Here is a 22890-nt window from a genome sequence, read left to right as displayed (position 1 = left end):
CTAGAAGGAAGTCACTCATTTCTTCCCTCTTGAAAACAGGAATGGAGAACATCTCACATAAAGGTTTCATCCTGTTGTTACTTAGATTTTTGTCGTACCTGTTTAGTAACAGTGAGTGTTCTTATTTGAGGGATGCAGGCCAGAGTATTTTAGGATTGTACTTATCAAAGGGTACCATACCAAGGTAGAACATTTTTCTGAGACAATTAGAAACTATCAAAGTTTAGTTTCACCAGTGATTAACAAATACTTTCCATCTGCTCAAATTGTTTTACAAAGGTATCTCCATCTTGTCACATTTCCAATGAAATATTATTTTTAAAAGCCTGCAATTTCTCCAGACTGTAGAACATCTTTACTTTCCATCTATGTGCAATCTGAGATTTCATTGTTTTTCTTCTAAATTTGTCTCCTGCAACAAAAGTAATCAGAAACAACTTTAACTATATTTTTATAGGGCACTTTAAAAACTTGGCTATTGGTCTAGAAACATGATTGAAAATCAGAATCAAGGGATATCAGAAATTCTTGTTCTAGGGAACATAAAGCCTTTATTGTATTTTGAAAACTCTGAAACTGAGAGATCAAATAATATAACTGTCCATACTCCCAAAGGGCTCCAATAAGTGCATATCTCTAGGCAAGAGGATTTGTATTCTGGCTTAGATTGGCAGCCTATTTGAGATTCAGAGCATGGATGATCCTATTTCATCATTCAGGCTCTTGCTGTTTGCTTCTTCTCCCACACGCCCCTCATCTTCTTTCCTTATATTTTTCTTTTTCCATTTTCTCCCTCTTTTCCTCTTTCTTACTGATGTTTTCTCTTTTCCATTAAGTGGAAATAAATATATTTTTGGATTCCTGGCTGTCCTTATTTTAAATATACTGGAGCATTCTCTCTTCTCAATACATTTTCTTTTCTTTTCTTCTTTTTTTTTTTAATAAATCTATTTATTTATTTATTTATCTTATTTATTTTTGCCTGCATTGGGCCTTCGTTGCTGCACGCAGGCTTTCTCTAGTTGCGGCAAGCAGGGGCTACTCTTTGTTGCAGTGCGCGGGCTTCTCATTGTGGTGGCTTCTCTTGTTGCGGAGCACAGGCTCTAGGTGTGTGGGCTTCAGTAGTTGTGGCTCGCAGGCTCTACAGCGCAGCCTTAGTAGTTGTGGCGCATGGGCTTAGTTGCTCCGCAGCATGTGGGATTTTCCCGGACCAGGGCTTGAACCCATGTCCCCTGCATTGGCAGGGGGATTCTTAACCACTGTACCACCAGTGGAAGTCCCTCAATACATTTTCATTAGTTGTTTGGCTTCAGAATATTTTCCATGCATTACTTGAAGATTAGACCAGTTTTGTAACTTTGTGAGTTTACTTTTTTAAAGTACTTATGATAAAAAGGTTATTTTTTACTTGTATGTCAGCAGAGCTTTATTGTTTTTCACTGGACTGATTGCCCTTCATAAAAATGAATTTCCTGCTTTAAGAGAACTGGTTCTTTATAATCATCTGCTTAAAAGCTCTGAATCCACTAATAATTTTAAGTGGTAGGTCTGCCTACTCACCTACTTTCTCACTTTTTTTGATAGCTGCTTTTCAGGTTGGGTTAGACAATGTTTCTTAAATGACTTTAGGGGCTTCTCATCAAGCCCCTATTTTCTATTTTTATGGCCTGTGCCTTTGATTGCTGTATTGGTGCTGATACGATCATAGGCATCTATCCAGATCTTCATTTCACAGACATTTCCTGAGCATCCATTTTGCACTCAAGGCTGCAGATACGAAAGCAAGCAAGACACAGAGTTCCCTGCCATCAAGTTTATGGAAGGAGAGCCAAAGAAACCAGAAACCAAAAAACAACAACAACAAAACCCCACAGTAACTCACTACACACTTGTCAGAATGGCCAAAATCCAGGACACTGACAACAACAACAAATGATGGCAAGGATGCTGAGCAACAGGCACTCTCATTCTTTGCTGGTAGGAATGCAAAATGGTACAGCCACTTTGGAAGATAGTTTGGTGATTTCTTACAAAACTAAACACACTCTTACCATATGATCCAGCAATCATGCTCCTTGGTTATTTACCCAGAGGAGTTTAAAATTTATGTGCACACAAAAACCTGCACACAAATATTTATCGCAGCTTTATTCATAATTGCAAAAACTTGGAAGCAATCAAGATGTCCCTCAGTAGGTGAATGGATAAATAAACTGTGGTACATCCAGACAATGGTATATTACTCTACTAAAAAGAAATCAAGCCATGAAAAGGCTTGGAGGAGCCTTGAGTTCTTATTACTAAGTAAAAGAAGCCAATCTGAAAAGGCAATATAAGTGATGATTCCAACTACATGACATTCTGGAAAAGGCAAAACTATGGAGACAGCAAAAACTTCAGTGGTTTCCAGGGGTTGAAGTGAGGGGGAGGGATGACTAGGCAGAACACAGAGGAATTTTAGGGCAGTGAAAATATTCTGTATGATATTATAATCATGGATACATGTCATTACACATTTGCCCAAACCCATAGACTATACAACACTAAGAATGAACCCTAATGTAAACTGTGGACTTTGGGTGATTATGATGTGTCAATGTAGGCTCATCACTTGTAACAAACGTACCACTCTGGTGCGGGATGCTGATAATGGGAGAGGCTATACATGTGTGGGGGCAGGAGGTATATGGAAAATCTCTGTACCTTCCTCTTAGTTTTGCTGTGAACCTAAAAATGCTCTAAAAAAATTAAGTCTTTAAAAATTAAATTATATAAACTTACAGTTAAATAATTTATAATATAAGCAAAATTAATAAACAAAATGGTTACTATAGTGTGTGAGCTTTCCTTGGGCTACTGGCAGAAATGTGAATTGATAGAATCTTTTTTGGAGGCAGTGTGGCTGAGATTACTACTTGTCCCCTAATATTCATTCTCCTCTCCTTCAGTGTAATGAAACCCCCATGTTTTAGCTGGCCACATGGGCATACAAAATGAAGGCTACCATGACAACATTAAGTTCTTGCCTAAGAGGTATAAACAGAAGTGTTATCTCCAATCTCTGTCATGCCTTTAAAGAGAATAGACCATTTCTCCCCTTTCCCTTTCCCCCTTTCTCCACTCTGCTTCTTAGAATGTGGTCCTGGTAGTGAGCCATCTTTTTTTTTTTTTTTTTTTTTTTTTTTTGCAGTATGCGGGCCTCTCGCTGTTGTGGCCTCCCCTGTTGTGGAGCACAGGCTCCGGATGCGCAGGCTCAGTGGCCATGGCTCACAGGCCCAGCCGCTCTGCAGCATGTGGGATCCTCCCGGACCAGGGCATGAACCCATGTCCCCTGCATCGGCAGGCAGACTCTCAACCACTGTGCCACCAGGGAAGCCCGTGAGCCATCTCTGATTAAGCAGATGAGGAAAACACCCTAGGCATGGCAGAACAAGTTTGGAATAGCCCAGGGCCTTGACCTCATGAAGTAAAGCTTCATGCAGCCCTGGATTAGCTACCTAATAGTTATGTGAGAGCAAAATAAACCACTTTCTTATTTAAGAAGAGCCTGCAACCTAAATAGAGGCATATTTAGCACTGTGTATAAAAGTCCTTTTCTTTGGCTGCGCCACGTGGCTTGCAGGATCTTAGTTCCCTGACCAGGGATTGAACCCAGGCCCACGGCAATGGAAGTGCTGCGTCCTAACCACTGGACCCCCAGGGAATTCCCTAAAAATCCTTTAAAAGTTCATAATCTTTTAAGCCCAAATTTCCAGGTAATCAATGTATGCGCTTATACAGTCCAACCCCTCATTTTCTACGTAGGCTTTGAGTCAGCTACATTTAAGCTGTGTAGCACTTCCTTGGCTAAAATCTCCAACCAGATACCTGGGGGGAAAAAATCATACTGAACCACCCCACTTGCAAATATTATAACCACAAATGCTGAAGTAGAAACTTTTCACAGTGACAAAACACAATGTGATAAAACTCCAACATCCCGTTTGAGGCCTTCAAAGTCCTTACTGTGCTAAATAAGTGCTAGAGAACTCTCTCTGGACACCTGGAGATTCTGCTAATATGAGCTGCTCTCAGGTACCACAGCACTTTTCCCACCACCATAAGCTGCTGCCACAGTTTTCTGAACGATGTTCTGATGGTGCACTCACATAATTTTAATCCTATGCTGCTTCACCTTTTCCAGATGTTGATAGTTCATCTACATGCTTTGGTTATTATCAAAATGCCCTGGAGTTCAAGTTTCCTCTCAATGAATCAGTACTAATTCCACCAATAATGTACACTGTTCTTCCTGCAAAAGTGCTAGATAAAGGAGATGGCTGATTCCATAGTTAGAGAGTAATCACTGCTGGATGAGCAAAGTCAAACATACCTAGAAAAAAGAGAACTACTTGTAGTAGAATCACACCTATAGAAGCATGGCTTTGTCTTCCTTTGACTGAGCATCAGTGGGAAAGTTAGAATGACTCATACCTCCTACCCTCTAACCCTGTTTCATTCTACTTCCTATCCTCCAACCCTACTTCATTCCTTAGAAGTGGGCAGGATGCTCTTCAGAAATTCCTAGGTCCTCCTGATTCTCTTGATACTTACTATCAAAAGACAATGAGATACATGCATAAATTTATACAGACACAAAACATACTTGGCTTCCACTGTCTATCACCATGGCTTATATACAGATGAGAAAACAAGCCAGAGAAGTTAAGTGATTTTCCCATAATCTCCTTTCATTCTAGCTTACGTTTTAAGTACTGCCACTGTGATCATTTTTCAGCTTTGCAAAGACTTGACTGTTTTTTCCAAATCCATCTGGCAGACTTTGCTTTCTTCCCTTTTTTATTCAATCTAGATTAGTTTCCATACCCCCAAACTAAAGCTGTCCCTCTGCCTGTTTATCATAACTTCCTAACAAAATCCCAAGCTTGAATGAATCCAACTTTCAGGTTTTCTCTGTGCCTATGCCGGAGAAGGTGGGTGCTGAAGGAATAAGTCCCACAATAGATTAGTTCCATGATAAAGTTATAATATTCAAATTCACATGAACCCACAGTACTACTCAGAAACATTACATATCTCTGTTCAGCTTTATTCCATTCTTGACAATAATTACAAACTTCTTCCAGTATCTCCAATCCTCTCATCTCCTCTCCCCAATCTCAGCACATGACTTTGTCTCTTTAAAAACAAAATTGAATAAGGACCTACTGTATAGCACAGGGAACTCTTCTCAATACTCTGTAATGACCTATATGGGAAAAGAATCTAAAAAAGAGTGGATATATGTATAACTTATTCACTTTGCTGTATAGCAGAAACTAACACAACATTGTAAATCAACTATACTAAAAATTAAAAATAAATAAAAACAAAATTGAAGCTATCAGATGGAAATTCCCTCATCTTCTTGATTTCACATTTTCCCCACACCCTCTCTTCCTTCCCTACTGCTATAATAAAGGAGTATATTTCCTATTAAGGTAAAACTCCTCATGTGTGTTTTGGATTCCAACCCTGATCAATTATCAGAAATCTTACCATTTAATTTTTTCTTCTCATATATTTTCAACATACATGAGATGTATGTATACATACATACATAAATATCAGGTGGATATATCTATTAGCATTTAAATATGCTCATTTCTCCCCAAACTTAAAAAAAAACTATCTTGTCCATATATTTGTCTCCAGCTACTGCCCCAATACTCCCATATTCTTCACAGCCAAATTTCTAGGAAGAGTTGTCTATACTTGCTATTTTCACACCTCCCACTCACTCTTCACCACTCCATTCCCTTCTAGCTTCTTCCTTCATCCCACCACCAATCCATGACTCTCCTGAAACATGTCCCACTAAAATAACTAATGGCCTCCATGTTACTGAATCCAATCAATATTTTTTATCCCAATCTTAAAGTGGCATTCACCTGTTTACCACCATCCTTCTTGAAACACTGTTCCCTTGGTTTTTCTCACACCAGCTTCCCAGTTTTCCTTCTACCTCTCTGGCCACACTTTTCATTTCATTTTTAGGTTCACCCTTTACTTATCCTAATATTAAATGAAGTTCTTTGAAGCCCTCATCTCTTTTGACTCTATGTTCTCCCTACGTAATTTTATCCACTCCCACAGCTTCCATTACTATCTATATGCCAATGACTTTCAAACATATATCTCTCACTCAAGCTACTGTTCTGAGCTCCAGACCTGTATATCTAATTGTTCTCTCAAATTTTTCACTTAGAAGTCTCAAACACACCTCAAATGCAAAATATCAAACACCAAAATCATGATCTTCCATCTGAAAATGGGTATTTAGAGAAGGAGATCTGTGATGTGTGTGGGTATGAAATGATGGTTGAAGATAAATGACAGAAAGGAATCTAGGATGATTCCTGTTTCTGGTTTAGGACACTGCTTGGGAATTTATGCTACCATTTGGTACTGGAAATAGAGGAAAGGAAAATGATGATAAATTGCATTAATATTTTGAATATTTATAATCCCTGTGTATTCATGTTCTTTGAAACAGAGAAAACTGAATTACAACATCCGTGTTTTGAAATCATGTATTGAAGGATCATCTGGCTATTTTAAGAAAATCTGCATAAATGGAATTTATCACTGTTCTAGGGAAGATATACTTTCTTCTCCATGCTTTTCTTTGATAAGTACAGGTTTGTTATTTACACAGCTTAAAAATAGTATTAGTGACTGATGTTGTGCAAATGAATGAAAGCATATGGCAGGACACCAAGTCTCCTGACTTCCATTCCAGTGCTCTTCCCACTCTACCACAACTACCCATACCAGATATTTAATATATTATAATTATTATAATAAGGGCCTATGCATATACATTATTATCTCTGTTTTATTCAAGAAGAAAGTGAAGCTCTGAGAGATTAGTTATCACATGCAAGTTAAAAAGCTAGGACTTGGTGGCATCAGAATTCAGTTCCAGGTCTTCCTGGCTCCTAAATCTGAGCTCTTTCTCCAATTTCACACTGTCTGCTAAATACATGAACTCTCCTAGGAGTATGTGCATTTGAAAATCCTCACAACCTCCCCACTGGCAAAGAAAAACAAAACAAGCAAAGTAATCATTTTAGTGGTAAAATCTCAGGAAAAGTGAATGTGACAAGCCAATGAAGATGATACTTGTGGGCAGGCCTGTCAACTGCTTCCCAAATCATATCATGTAGGCACCTGCCTACCTACTCTGTGACTCCACGTTATCCATCTCCCCAGTATAAGTCTTGATCCCACAGAGAGAATGGAAGACATAATTCCAAATCTTCTTAGTACTGCCCCATGAGACTCTTGGAGCAGCATGGAATAATGGAAAGAGCCCAGACACTGCAGCCACACAGATCTAAAGAAGACACTTCAGCTCTCTGCACTTAAATTTTCCTATCTATAAAATGAAGGCAGTAATACTTGGGGCTTAGGAAATAATTAAATGGGATAGTGCAGTGGTCCCTAACCTTTTTGGCACCAGGGACCGGTTTCCTGGAAGACAATTTTTCCATGGACTGGGTGGGGGGGTGGCGGGAGGGGGGGATGGTTTGGGGATGATTCAAGTGCATTACATTTATTGTGCACTTTATTTCTATTATTATTACATTGTAATATATAATGAAATAATTATACAACTCACCATAATGCTGATAGGAGGCGGAGCTCAGGCAGTAACGCAAGCTATGGGGAGCAGCTGTAAATACAGATGAAGCTTTGCTCACTCACCCACTGCTCACCTCCTGCTGTGCGGCCCGGTTCCTAACAGGCCGCAGACTGGTACTGGTCCATGGCCCAGAGGTTGGGGAGCCCTGCGATAGTTCACATAAAATGTCTGCAGCATAGTGGCCATAATAACCCAATTGTTATTAGCTGCCTTCAGCTTCTCCCATATCCAGGAGTCACCTCCTATTAATTCTTTGAAGACACTCTGAAAAATACATCAAAAGGAACCAGCAACCTACCCCACCCCCACTCCTCCAAGTTGCAGAAAAATACAGGTGATATTTCTCCGATTTTCAAAAAAATATCCTGAAAGCAGCTTTTCACTTACAGGTAAGATCTTAGCATTAAAAAAAAATAAGAAGAATCCAATAGTTGTTCTGTCTCTCCTTTGTTTAATCCTATTGTTTAAATAATCATTTTTAACATTTCTACTGCCTTTCACAACATTAGGCAGAGTCAGGACATCTGGCTTACTTTACAGATGAAGAAATAAAGATGGAGAGGGGGTAGGATGTCCATCCTAAGGTCACAGGACCATATGGAAAAGATCTAGAACTAAAACCCAGATCTCTTAGTCCTTAGTTTATTACTTAATAATAATAAATCTATGCAGTTAAGTCTTGAACGCTCTAAAAATTCTATACATTAATAAAATTTTAACTAAAAACAGCTGATAAATGCCCTATATTCATGTTCTGGTTTTATATATCTTTTTACATATTGAAGAAAGAAAGCTAACCTGGAAGCATCCAAAATGAGTGCAATGTATAAAAGTGATGGTCAGATTTAAATCTTAACTATGGATTCTTTCAAAGGAAAACAAGCATCAAATGTATAAAATGTCAGTTCATTTCAGAGCAAAAGCAGTGAAAATTGTCATTTTTATTTTAATAATCTACTATATATGTAACCATAATATTCAAGTAAATGAAATCACCATATATACAGGTATGTATGTTTCATAAATTAAATCAAAATATCATATAAAGGTAAATTAAATCATTCATTTTAGAGGAGCTCTATGGTTATTTCTGAGCTTAAGAGAGAAAAGTTATGGCAAAGTGTAAGATTCTCACTTATAGAAAAAAAATCACATAGAAAACAATCTCAGAAAACCTCTTAACTCTAAAATGCAACTATTCTTACCATTTCTAAAGGACCAGGTTTGCTTATGAGGTATGATTTGTATAGAAAATAAAGGCTAATAAGAAAACAACAATAAAAATTAAAATCACTAGTGTTATTTATACTGATTAACCAGCACCTATTAATTAGCTTCATGCAAAAAATTACATTATTTCCCCAAATTAATATTATGTCAAGTCAAACAATTTTTGCCACAAAAGAGATTTATGAACCCATTTTAAAACAGGTGAAGAAAGTGAAACAAATAATTATTCAAAACAATTTACCTCTAATCCCCTCTCTCCCTCCCCCAAATTTAAGTTCCAGACTTACTATAAGTAAATAATGTGTCCAGTTATAATCAAATTCTTCTGCAATATCACTGAAATCTGCTCATTGAACAGCTTATTAACTTAGTGGATTTTATATGACCTTAGAACTGAAGTCTTTATGTAGGAGGAGCTCTGCTTTATCCACCAAATGTACTGTCATGAGAAAATGTGCATTCAAAGCAGTTCAGCATTCAAGGTTACGTTTGTCAAAAGACTCAGAGGAAATCATGAAGTTCATCTGAGTGATTTTCTTTCCCTTTTAATTAGTTCCTGATACAGCATTTCAGTATGCTAATGTTATTTTACTATGTGACTCACCACATTGGGAATTAAAAGATAATCCAAAGGTAAGTATGTGTATGCTAGGACTATGCCAGGACTATAAACTCACTGTGTTGAGTTTCAAATATCTTTAAGTAGGAAGAGAGTCATAAGTGGACAAGGAATCCAGAAACCTGGGTTCAACTCTAGGCTCTCCTTCCCACAATCAACTAGGTGACCTTGGGCGATTTCCTCAACTTCTTTGGGCCTCAGTTTCAAAAAATTTATTGAATGTAACCTCAGAAGTCATCTAGTCTAACTTTCAATTCCAAGCAAAAATTGCCTCTGTATTTTCCCTAAGAAATGGTCAGTTTCTCATATGTAAAATTAGCATTAGAACTAGATGATGGCTAAGGTTTCCCTGATTTCTAAAATCCTCAGTGTTATAATTAAAATTCATTAAGTGTCATGTATATTTTCTCCCATTGAAAGTTTATCAAATAGTTCTTTACATAACCAAACAAGATTTTATTTCAGCCCAGATAAAATTAAATTAAGAAACTCAGATCAACACCAAATCATCCCTCATCTTTCAAGTCTCCACAGAGTTTTTAATCCACCCCTGATTTTATCTCCATGACCAGGAACAATGCAAAACTATAAGAAGCCAGGATACTTTTGATGCTTTTCTAAAGTAGATGAAGTGACATCATTGATTTATTCTGAAAAAGGGATGAATTGAGACTGGATCTCAGTCTATATACCATCTAATATTCCAATGGATAAAAAGTATCGTCCTTGCTTTGGAACACAGGTTCAGAGTTGATAGCTTCTCTCAAATACCAAAGATATATTTTACACTAAATATATGAATAAACAAAGAAAAAGCAAAGAGTCTGAATGAAGAGGGGATCATGGATTACAGTCTTCACTCCATTACTAACTTTATGTTTTACCTAAGATATTTTTTTCTTTCTGTGTTCTTTCGCATAGTTAATGCTTCCCCCTAAATTGAAGTTGGAAAGTGGAAAGAAACTGAGAATTGTTTAGGGAGTTTGGTATCTGCTTTTCAGATGTCAGCTAGTTTGCCTCTTTCACAGTCATTTTTGTCAGAAATACTTATCAGGCCTACGTGAGGAATTTTATAATCAGAATTTGCTGACATGATGGTAAGAAAAAGGAGACCTAGATTCAAAATCTTCTTTCCTTTCCCTGTGACTACAGTTCCAATTAACTCATTTACTTTCTTCTATTTAAAAAAAGAAAAAACAAAAAACAACTCTCCAGGAAGTTTTCTTCAAGTTTCCTATTTCCCCCAAATTTTCTGGCCCTTGCAAATATTTTATTATACTATACTTTATAGTAGTATAATGGAGAGGTACAATTCAAAGAAATAAAAGTATAATAATACCTTGGAATAATACAGCACATTTATTTGTAGACATGTGAACCATAAATTAAATACAGTCATCCCGTGGTACCCACAGGAGATTAGTTCCAGGATCCCCACACGGATACCAAAATCCATGGATGCTCAAGTCCCTTATATAAAATGGTGTAGTATAGTTGGTCCTCCTTATCTGTGGATGCAGAACACACAGATATGGGGGGCTGACTGTAAAGTTAATAAAATGCTGTTGGAAACAATAATGCACCATGCCTCAGATGTTAAAGTTGATTAGATTTGAACTTCTACATTGATTTGATAGCTTAATCAGTGAAAGCATAGGCTTAGCTTTGCTCCTTGGTGTGAAGAGAAAGAAACTAAAAAGACAACTCATTTTAATATACTAAAAGTCCTATTTGATGGCTTTCTAGTGACATCATTAGAAGTTGCCAGTGAAACCTGTATGCTTATACCTTAGCACTCATTACTCTGACACAGATACAAGGCACGTTGCAACTCCTAAGAGAGAATTTGGGAGTAAGCCTGATTGGTGTAGAGAAAGGAGGTGGGATAAGACTAGTTGGAATGGTTCCCCCATAGCTGGAAGCTGGTCTACACCAAAAAAAGTGTATAAACCCACGTTTGATGCAGGCCAGGGTCATGTCCCTTCATTTCACCCAAGGGACATGAAATGAAGAGGTACATCAAAGCCTCAGAGTGGGGAAGTTCCTAAGGACAATTGGGGTCAAGTCATTCTTCTGAGAGAATAAGGCAAGATGATACAAATGATTCTGTAAGCAGTCAACTGTCAGTCCCTGGAAAGGGGCCAGCAGAAATTAGGCAAAAGATTCAGGTCTGGATCCCAATTTCAACAGAGACACAGAAAAAGAATTGAGCTTCCAGATTGGAACCAAAGTCCAATTAAACAGCCAGTAGCAGATGGTGGGGTAAGAGATAAATGCTAAAGCCTGATGCTTACAAAGTTTCCCAGGGGCCCAAATCAATTCCAGAGGCATAGCATACACTAGGTTATTTCCAGACTTCTACCTGCTAAAAGAAAATGGTTCTCATTGGGCCAGGGGTATATCAGAACTGAGACTTCTTAGGCTGACACCATGAAGTGAAGCTAGATGGGCCTAGAGTAGACAAGTACTATCTCTGAGCTCTTTAGCAGGAACATATATAAGTTTCAGTAGGTTAAATAACTTCCAGAAGTCAAAAATTCAAGAGAAATAAAACCTAGGTAGACCTGACACATAGTCCAGTGCTCTTCCTACAGAGCTACTGCTGGGATTCTTCCTGATACCTCAGCCGCTAAAATAGCTTACTGGCAGGGATCACAATATCTCTTTCATTGTGTAAAGCTCAGTAACTCCCACTCTGTGGACCATCAAAACAAGAAATGGGTATTCCTGAACTGCTGTTCAAGTGAGGCAATCAACAAAGGCATTATTTAATACCCCAAAGTGTTATTTCCTTTGTAATGCTAAAAAGACATCAAATTAGCATGAACAAGAAAATTAAAGATTTGAAAAATAAAGATTTAAAAAGTAAATAAAATAACCATTCTAGTTTATATATGTGCACACACAGATACGCCATTCTTAAAAAAAATTTTCTGAATCTGAGAACAGTTTTTAAACTTTCAGGCAAATGTTGAACTTCTTAGGTTCTGTGGGGATTTTTTAAAAATAATAACACCCCGGAAAACTGACTTGAAAAGTTATTTGGTATAGTTGACATGTATACAGAAAAGCAGTGTCCTATAAAGAACATGCTCTGTAAGACAAAGGGCATCTAGACTGCCTGTGTTCCCCCAAATCTAGTTTTTAATACTCTGAAACCAGCTAATTTATGAATTCTGAGTTCCCCTACAGACTACCACAGATTCAACCGCAGGATACCAGAGCTGAGATTCTCAGGAAATCCAAATGAGCTGGGAAATACAGTCAGCAACATCATGATCTAGTCCCCAGATTAACACCAAACACACTTAAACACAGACACACAGACTGCCAAAAGTCAGCAGTGCCAGTCTCTGCTTTCTATCCTCTCACATTCATTTAACGGTTCACAGAGCAATGATGTGTCAAGCACCTTGCTAGATGCTGGGGGTACAAATGTGAGCTAGATAGTATCTCATGTAGCTCACATTCTAGTTAGAGGGATAGAAACTAGAAACTATTGATAATTATAGTACTGTGTGATAAGAACAGTATACTATGATAGAATCATTGGCAGCTAAGGGAGCTCAGAGGAAAGAACAACTCATTCTATGTGCATTGTGGTAAAAAAGGTGAGCATCTTTAGGAAGAGATGGCTTGGGTGGGGGGAACTGCTGCTCCTGATATATTTGGTCCTTTGTCCCCAGTTCCTGGCACAAAGCTCCTAAAACCCTTGGAATTTCCTGAGTTAATAGAGTGTCTTTTGTTATTCGTAATGGGCTCCTTTCAGCAAACTTGAGTTTATGCTAATGAGGTGATGATTGGTGAGCCTCCACTTAGCTCAGGATGAGGGCTGGTTGCCAGAGAAACCAACCTTGAGATTAGAGGTTGGAACTATCATCCCCACCCCCTGAGCTCCTGGAAGGTGAGAGGGGCTGAAAGTTGAGTTTCAATCACCAAAGATTTAATCAATTATGCCTTACTAATGAGACTTCCATAAAAACCCCTAAACAACTGGGTGTGGAGAGCTTCCAGGTTGGTGAGCACATTAAGGTACTAGGAAGTTGACATGCCTGGAGAGAGAATAAAAACTCCATGAGCTGTGGTACCCTCATCCCCACCAATACCTTGCCCTATACATTTCTCCCATTTGGCTGCTCTTATAATAAACCATTAATAGCAAGTAAAGTGTTTCCCCAAGTTCCTTGAGTCATTCTAGTGAACTATCAAACCTGAAATGAGTCGTTAGGACTTCCTAAATTTATAGCTAGTTGGTCAGAAGTGCTGGGACTTTCGACTGGCATCTGAAGTGGGGACAGACTTGATGGACTGACCTCTTAACCTGTGGGGTCTTTGCTAACTACAGATAGTGTCAGAATTGAATTGAATGGTAGGATACTCAGTTGGTATTAGAAAATCTGAGACTGAATAATTGGTTGATGTCAGAAAACACCACAGACGAGTCAACCGTCTTTTTAACCATTTCTTTATGACTCATACAACCCCCCTATTAGGAAAGGCCTAGGTCTTTCAGGAAGCTTATCAAGATAAAGTTGTCTGATAAACTGTGGCAGAGACCCTAATTGCTTCCCAGTATCCATTCTCCTATTCTTCCTGTTAGTAACAGAACCTTTAGCTGTGTACATGGCCTCCCAGCCAGAGACTATATTTTCCAGACTCCTTTGCAGTTAGGTATGAAGATATGATAGAAATTTAGACAATGATATGCAAGCAGCAGCAATGTGTGCAACCTTTGGATCATGTTTTGACAAAAAAAAAAACTCTTGTCCTCTTCTGTCTCTCTCCTCACTCAACCAGTAGGCTATAGCACAGACATGATAATGGGAGCCAAACTTTGACCACATAGACAAAGTTACCATACTAGGAGATAGCAAAGCAACAGGCAGAAGGACCCTGGGCCTTGGATGACCTCCTGCAGCAGTGCTGCCTGCCCACCTTTGGTCTGTTGCTTGAGCCATAATATTTTGAGGTGTCTTGATTATAGCAATTTTCTCTGTACTCTAAATAACATAGAAATAAATCTTCATAAAAGTGCAATTGAGGGCTTCCCTTGTGGTGCAGTGGTTGAGAGTCCGCCTGCCGATGCAGGGGACGCAGGTTCGTGCCCCGGTCCGGGAAGATCCCACATGCCGCGGAGCGGCTGGGCCCGTGAGCCATGGCCGCTGAGCCTGCGCATCCGGAGCCTGTGCTCCGCGACGGGAGAGGCCACAGCAGTGAGAGGCCCGCGTACCGCAAAAAAAAAAAAAAAAAAAAAAAAAAAAAGTGCAATTGAGCTCATAGCAGCACTATTTACAATAGCCAAGACATGGAAGCAAGCCAAGTGCCCATCAACAAATGCTTAGCTTAAGAAGGTGTGGTATATATAGAATATTACTCAGCCATAGAAAAGAATGAAATATTGCCATTTGCAGAAACATGGATGGACCTAGAGAATATTATGCTTAGTGAAATAAGTCAGACAGAGAAAAGACAAATATTATATGAAATCACTATACGTGGAATCTAGAAAATAATACAAATGAATCCATGTACAAAACAGAAACAGGCTCACAGACGTAGAAAATAAATTTATGGTTACCAAAGGGGAGAGGGAGGGAGGGAGGGACAAATTCGGGGTATGGGATTAACAGATACAAACTACTATACATAAAATAGATAAGCAACAAGGATTTACTGTATAGCACAGGGAATTATAGCCATTATCTTGTAATAACCTATAATGAGATATAATTTGCAAAAAAAAATTAAAAAAGAATCACTATGTGGTACACTTGAAACTAACACAATACTGTAAATCAACTATACTTCAATATTTTTAAAGATGCAATTGATATTACTTAATGTGTTACTCTTCCCAAAGGCATTTGCACATGGAATCCAAAAATCAAAGAATGTATAAACTCCAAAGAAAAATATGCTAATGGTAATTCAGATGTAGTGATAGGCCAGAGGTTTCTGGCTTTGGTTATATTTTGTTTTTAGCTCCCTTTAAATCTCAGCATGCCAACAATTGCCTACTCTGTCACTCTTTTAAGTTCAGCCCTGACTCTAAGCTTTCACATGTCAGTTTTTCCCCTTAGTATGTGATTTCCTTAAGAGCAGGAAGTGTGCCTTACTTGTCTCTATAAATCCAGTTCCTAGAGTATAGCAGATGTTCAATAAATATGGATTGAATGCTTCTAGTGAAGGTAACCAAAACAGCCATATTTTCTCCCTTTTGAAAACAATTTCTCCACACATAGCTTTATTTTAATAATGCAAACAACTAAGTGACAACAATAATAATGACAGAATAGGCTGATGATGTTGGTTTAAACTGCTTGTCAGGCAGTGTGTTTAATGATTACCCATGTTCTTTAGTCCTCACAATAACTCCACGATGTAGATACTACTATTGACATTCCCATTTTATAGAAAAGATGACTAAGGCTCAGAGAAGTTTAAAAGCTTTCCCAAGGTCTCACATTTAGGAAATGGTTGAAATAGGGATTTAAACCCAGGATTGCTCAGCTGCAATGTAGTCTGCCATATTATCTTCCAGAAATGACCTGGCAATGTGTAGGGTGGTGAGGGGAAAAATTAGCCTGGGTTTAAGAATGAGGTACAGATAATTAAGCCAATCTAAAGTTCATGTTGTGAGTTGCCAAATCAATATAAATTATATGATGCTTGTAAGAAACTTTTGTTAGTTTTCTGATCAAGGAATACTTTCACCTTGAAAATCTGTACATGGGGATATTTTTAATCTGGTCGTGAACCTTGGCACAGTTCCCTAAAAACTGAAGAAAATTGCCCTGGAATGATCATAAGAGGAACTTCTTTTTTATATAAATGTTTCAGACGACACTGGAAGAAAACAGCATAGACATGAAATAGACTTCACAAGATCAGTTTGAACATATTATCTGCTATCAAGCATTTTATTCATCAATTATATTTCTAAGTTTGCTATTGTTTAAGAATATTCAAAGATATATAAAAGTAGAAATAGTATAATGAAACTGCATGTACCCATTATCTAGATTCAACAATTATCAAAATAAAATTTTTATTAATCATATCATGAAAACTGATATTCCTACTTTCAAAGGTAAGAAAGCATCATGTTCACAGATACTGCTTAAATGCTGAAACAAATCTAAAAATCCTAGTCTAACACCCTCTTTTTACAGCCAAGTAAACCAAAGCCCTGAATGCAGCGATGACCTAATCAAGGCCATTTAGTTAGTAACAGCCTATATAAGAATCAGTTTCCACTATATCACACTGCTATTTAGTATTAAATACTCCTTAGTTTATTTGAATCCTTTGAAAATAATTGATGAAACGTGGTAAAAGCCTTTTTTTCCATAAATTCATTAAAACAGACTAGGCTATTCTCCAGATGAGTCTGTTCTGCCGAATTTTTCTGAGAATACAAGTTACAACTCTCCCACTTATCCCCTTTAACATCTAAATGTATTATAAAATAAACAGTTTTCAATCAAAAGAGTTCAGAGAAACAATCATATAGAATTTTACCATAACATCATGATCTTTCCCTATTTGTCTTGATAATGCTGAGACAGGAACAAACATATAATGAACTTGTTAATTAACTACTAACAGGAAACCAGAGTATACACATGTGTGTCCTTGTATTGAGCCTTAATAAAATTAGGAAGTTAAGTCCCAGCTGGAGGCCAGACAGCCAGCAGAAAATTCCTAACAGCCAGGGCCCAGCATAATTTTAGGAAAAATAAAGATCAACAATACACATTAATTTTCTCAAGTTGTCATTCTAATAGTGGCATACGGGTTTTAAAATGCTTAAACAGTTCCTAAACTGGGTTTCAAAACCACCTCATTTATTAATCTTTGCATTTAATTTAGAAGAAAAACACAGATTTTATGGATCATATTTATTGCATATTAACATTTGACTTCAAAGTGGCTGTATCACCTGAAAAGAGAACAGCTGGATACTTTACACTAATATTTGTAAACTATATTTTAGATTGGCAGCATATCTTTAAAGAAATGTTTTATTTTTTTCCTAAGACTATGACCTACTTTCTCCCTAGGTTACCGTCATTCATTCATTCATTCATTCAGTCATTTATTTGACAAACATTGAGTTCTGTGCTAGGTAAGCGGGATACAGCAATGAATGAACAAATTCCTGCCCTCACTGAACTTACATTCCAGTGGTGGAGATAGATCATAAACAAACAAGCAAACAAAAAAATATGTTAGGTAATGATAAATGCCATAAAAAAAAGAGGCAGGGTAAGAGGCTAAATAGTAATGGGTGGAGTGAGGAAACAAGGCTATTTTAGAAAGGATGATCAGGAAGGCCTCTCTGAGGAAGGATCTGAATAAAAGGATGGAGGGAGTCATGAAGATAACTGAGTATAGAGTGTTTCAGGCAAATGGAATAGCAAGTGCAATGGCCCTGATGAGGGACTGTGTAGGTTGTGACAAGGAAGCCTGTGTTGCCGGAGCAAAGTAAGCAAGGAAGAAAGTAAGAAGAGGAAAGGTCAGAGTGTAGCCAGAGGGGGCAGTTTGTGTGGTGCCTTCCAGGCTATTTTAGACTTTGGCTTTTGTTCTGAGTGAGATGGGGAGCCATTGGAAGGTTTTGATTGGGGAGTATATGAAATTAGTTATAGCTTAGAGATAACTCCAGCTGCTGAGTAGACAATAAACTGGAAAAGGAAACAGTTTTCTATCCGAGAAAGTTTTGTAATTTTCTAGCCAAGAGATGATGGCAGCCTGCATTATGATGGTGGGGAGTGCCATATTCTGAATATATTTTGAAGGTAGGGCTGATGTGATTTTCTAAAGGATTAGATGTAGGGTATGTGAGAGAGAGGGTAATCTAAAATGACACCAAGGATTCTAATCTAAGCAACTAGGTAAATGGTGATGCCGTTTATTGAAAGGAGGCACAGTGGGGGAGGAGCAGGCTTGGTGTGGGAATAAAGAATTCAATTTTGGACATGATAAGTGTGAGATGCTCATTAAACTTCCAAGTGAAGATACAGAGTAGACAGTTGGATACACAAATCTGGAGCGTAGCAGAGAGCTCAGTACTAGAGATAAAATTTGAGAGTTCATGATATATACATGGTCCTTAAAGCTCTGAGACTGAGAATGAGATTGTCCAGTGACCATTTGGATTGTGTAGCAGGTTGAGGCATGGGTCATTCTAAAACTAGAAAATTAGGAACTCTAGAGAATTACCACACCGTTAAAAAAAAGATGAACATTTGCTGATTGGAACAATTATCAAACATCACTAGATAAACTAAATGGTGTTCATTGGTTTTAATCTTTCTGTCCTTTATTCTCAACTACAAAAGTATATTATCTCACATGGTAACATGTCAGAACTAATTCAGTCATCTTTCTTTTAACTTCTATTTTAAATAGTCAAAGTTTCAGCAATATTAACTCTACAGTGCTAATCACTAAGTTTCTAAAAGCCACACAGTCTTTTATTCACTTTATAAGACTCGTTCTTACAAAGCTCTTTTCTAGAACTTTTCCTTGCCTGGCTGGTGGCATTACTGCATTAAAATATGAAACTTCTTTACTTTTAAACCCCTCATTTCCTTTCTTTTCTATTCAAGTTTGAAGACCAATTAAAAATTTTTGTGCTCATGTGACAACTAAGGGACAATAAATGAAAATTTCCCTGAAGAGAAAGTTGTTCAAAGACTCATAATTTCAGGACCCAAAAGACACCTTTAAAAAAAATCCTCCAAACTCATCAAATTGTACACATTAAATATGTACAGTTCTTTGCATATCAATTATACCTCACTAAGCTGTTAAAAATAATTTTTAAAAAAATCTTCCTTCATTCTGTGTCACCAAATTGTTGCACTGATTTTCTGTTACTACTAGTTTCAATTGATCATTCTGGTAGATTCCCCATTAATCCTTGTGTGCTGTGTTTAAATGTTGAGAGCAAAGTTACATACCATTTTCCTTGGTTCTGAGCTGCTCTCTAGCATATATATGTGACACACATTTAGAAGAAGACACAGAATAGCTAAGAGAAATGCAGATATACATACTAAATTAATTATAAAAGTTTCAGATCTTAGTATAGTGTCTAAGAACATTAAATCTGGAGTCATATTGCCTGGGTTTGAATCTCAGCACCATTATTTACTAGTTGTGTGACCCTAGAGAATGTACTAAACATCTTCATGCCTCACTTTCCTCATCTTTAAAAGGGCTTACTTCACAGGATTGCAGTGAGAATTAAATGAATATGTGTAAAGCATCTACTATGTGCCTGGTGCACAGTAAGCCTATGTGTGAATTAGGTGATAGAAGATTTTAATCAGAAGATTGGGCAGGGGTTGAATAAAATAAAGCTCCATCTGTCCATTTACTTGTCAAGATTTACCCCTTGCCACCTACTGGAGTTACAAGTCCCAATTTGGCATAACGCCTCTGTGATAAACTCTCAAAGCAGGAATTATTTCCTCTAAAGCACGCATTGATATTCACATAAAGTACTCAAGAGGTCTGTATGGGAAAGAAGCAGGTAAGTGTTAATCTTTCACATTTGCACAGTATGACTAATTTTTATCTTGAGTATTTTGCAAAGTACAAAGACTAGGACTGCTACATTTTAGTGATCTGTAAGGAATGAAGGTATGAATACATGGATGCATGTATGAACGAAACAAAAAATCCTAGAAGAGGGAGGATAAACATAATGAGAAAATATCAAAAGGGAAGGAGATGGGAAAGCAAGAATTGCTAAGCCATCAAAGACCTCATTCCCATACTTGGCAACTATGCCTAAGCCTCCTGCATTTTTTTTTCAAGTAAGAGGAACAATTTTCTGTAAATGCTTAACAGAAATCCTTAAAGTTCCATTATTGGTACAAAAGAGGCCCCTCCTTTGGAGAAAATGCAGCAGAGTGTCTCAGGATATAATATCCACAGAAAATTATAAGTTCTCAAACATTAAATAGCAATGACCAGATTCCTTCCCTAGTTTATCAGTTCCATATGCCAGAGTGGGCTGCAGAATCTCAGAGACCCAGAAGATAGAATAAAGGATTGTAAGGAAGCCAGTGTAGAAAAGCAGTTATCACTTCCACTTCTTCCTAAAGCTTGGAAAACCTAAATTAGGGGAAAGGCATAAAAATATATTTTCTTCCCTCAAGAAGCTCACAGTCTAGTCTAGGCAGGTAGACAGGTGCAAAGACAAATATGATGCAGTCTACTAAATACTATGATAGAGAGAAGCATTTTTTCCATGTGGGTCTATGGAAATCCAGGCTATGGGTTTCAGCGAGGGGATGATGTCTAAGTGGAGTTTTAAATGATAAACAGGAGGTCTCACTATCTTCTCTTTGGAGTATTGAAAGTATTTCCTATCTTCCCTCTGGCCCACCCTCTCTGGCCGCACAAGAAAAATATGAAGGAGGACTTGAGTTGTCCAGGGAGGGAGAACTTGAGATGGGTCCAGCAAACAGTTTTTATTTAGGACAAGGTAGCCTGACTGTGTAAATTTGGACTATCTTCTTTTTCCTTCATTTAATGTATCAGTGACATTAGCCTTCCACATTACCATGAGTCTTTTAGAATGCCACACTGTTTGACAATTGTCATTTGCTATGTCATCCAAATACTTAATGACACAGACAGACTCTAATTTCAAGCTACATAGATGCTGCTTACTATGGACTCCTTAGAAAAAAATTAAACAGCTGTGAACATTCTTTTTCATAAGCTTTGGTAGGATTTGTTGTGGCCAATATATGCCACATTTAATTTCTTAACTATCATCTATGATATTTAATATGAGTCAAATTCCCATGATATCAACTGATATCAACCTTTTTTTAAAATTTCCAAGCATGGTAAATTAGTATCTCTCCCTTCTCCTCCTCACCCCTTATTCTAGAAGAGTCCCAAAAGACAAAGGTCATCTCTAGAGTCATAAGAAATATCTTCTGTATGAATCTCCCTCTGCCATGGTACCCTTCCTGTGTCCCTCGATCTTAAAGAACATGCTCTTCTGAGTCATCTCTCTCTCATATGCCTGTCACACTTCTATGGACCTACAGATTCTTATCCCTCACAGACATACACATACCCATGGCACCTCACCAGAAAAATAACCATCAAAATAGAGACAGATTTAGTGATGTGTATTAAGAGCACTAGACTGTGAATTAGAGGACCTGAGTTTTGGCCATAATTCTACCACTGCTACATTGGATGCAAATTTCATTTTCTCAGGACCTCAATTTCTTCAACAGTCAAATAAGCTTGATGACCTACAAAGTCATATCCAGCTCTAATTAGTCTCCAAAAATACTTTAAAATAAAATTTGCTTTATTAAAAATACATTTATTTTATACAAGTTTATTATAAATTTTAAGAAAATTAAGACTTACCTTTCCAAATGTGTGAGACCCAGCCACTTCTTGTGAACTGTCTCTACAAAGCCTGTGTAAGAAGAGTAATATGGGTTAAAAGCAAATGAACTTATATGAAAAAACATATTAAATGTGGTAACCTCGATGATATCTGTGGAAAGGAAATTATTCAAATAAATACTGTTTGCTTTTACAAAATGTTTAAGGTAACAGAACAGTTCACATTATTTTCCCTCCTTCCAAGAAGAATGGGTAATATTTATACTAATCATCACCAGTGAAATAATTATTACTGATACCGTAAAGAAACATACTGAGATATTACTCACACTATCATTATGTTTTGAAATGAGAGGAAACTACTAAAGATTATAACTTGTTTACAGAAGATTTTTTTTTAAATATCACTTAACCAATACTTTAAATGCAAATCATGCCAGCACACTCCAACATTATATAAAGACAACATGATTCCAAAAGAGCTAGTGTACCAAATGTAGTACTACAGAAGAATCCTTAGGGTTGCTAGGTCTTGCTGCTACATTCAAACCATCATAGACAAGTGAGACTTTCTCCTATTTATAAACCTCTTTAGAGAGAAGATTCCACTACTTTCCTCAGAATCCATTTCCAGTGTTTCACAATCAAGATTCCTCCTTAAGGGTCTAAAAAAAATCTCCCTTGCCCTTTCTTAAGTTTATTTAAAAATCTAAGAATAAAGAGAATATTGACTACCCTCTGCATCTGAGTCATTGATATTTTAAGACAATTATTAAATTATTAAATTATCCCTCAGGTTTTTCTTCTTTGGGTTGATGAATACTGTTCTTTCAACATTCCCCTCAGAGCACACATCTCTTATGTCCCGTGACCTATTTTCTGTTTCTCTAGGTAAATGCTTTGCTTCAGAATTCTGGTAAGGCCTGCCTAGATTTGAGCTTCTCATTTTATGTTTTACACT

General features: G+C 37.4%; 1 protein-coding gene across 1 annotated transcript in view; it reads right to left on the bottom strand.

Annotated features, from left to right (window-relative positions):
- Positions 1 to 21993, bottom strand: part of IL13RA2 (interleukin 13 receptor subunit alpha 2) — a 45718-nt gene extending 23725 nt beyond the window's left edge. The window contains exon 1 of the mRNA XM_060138496.1: positions 21948 to 21993. The gene's annotated coding sequence lies outside the window, so the exon portion shown is untranslated. The remainder of the gene's footprint in view (positions 1 to 21947) is intronic.
- Between the last annotated feature and the right edge of the window lie 897 nt (positions 21994 to 22890).

Source organism: Lagenorhynchus albirostris, chromosome X (genome assembly GCF_949774975.1).
Source record: "Lagenorhynchus albirostris chromosome X, mLagAlb1.1, whole genome shotgun sequence".
Lineage (NCBI taxonomy): Eukaryota > Metazoa > Chordata > Mammalia > Artiodactyla > Delphinidae > Lagenorhynchus > Lagenorhynchus albirostris.
This window is presented reverse-complemented; position numbering and strand designations above follow the sequence as displayed.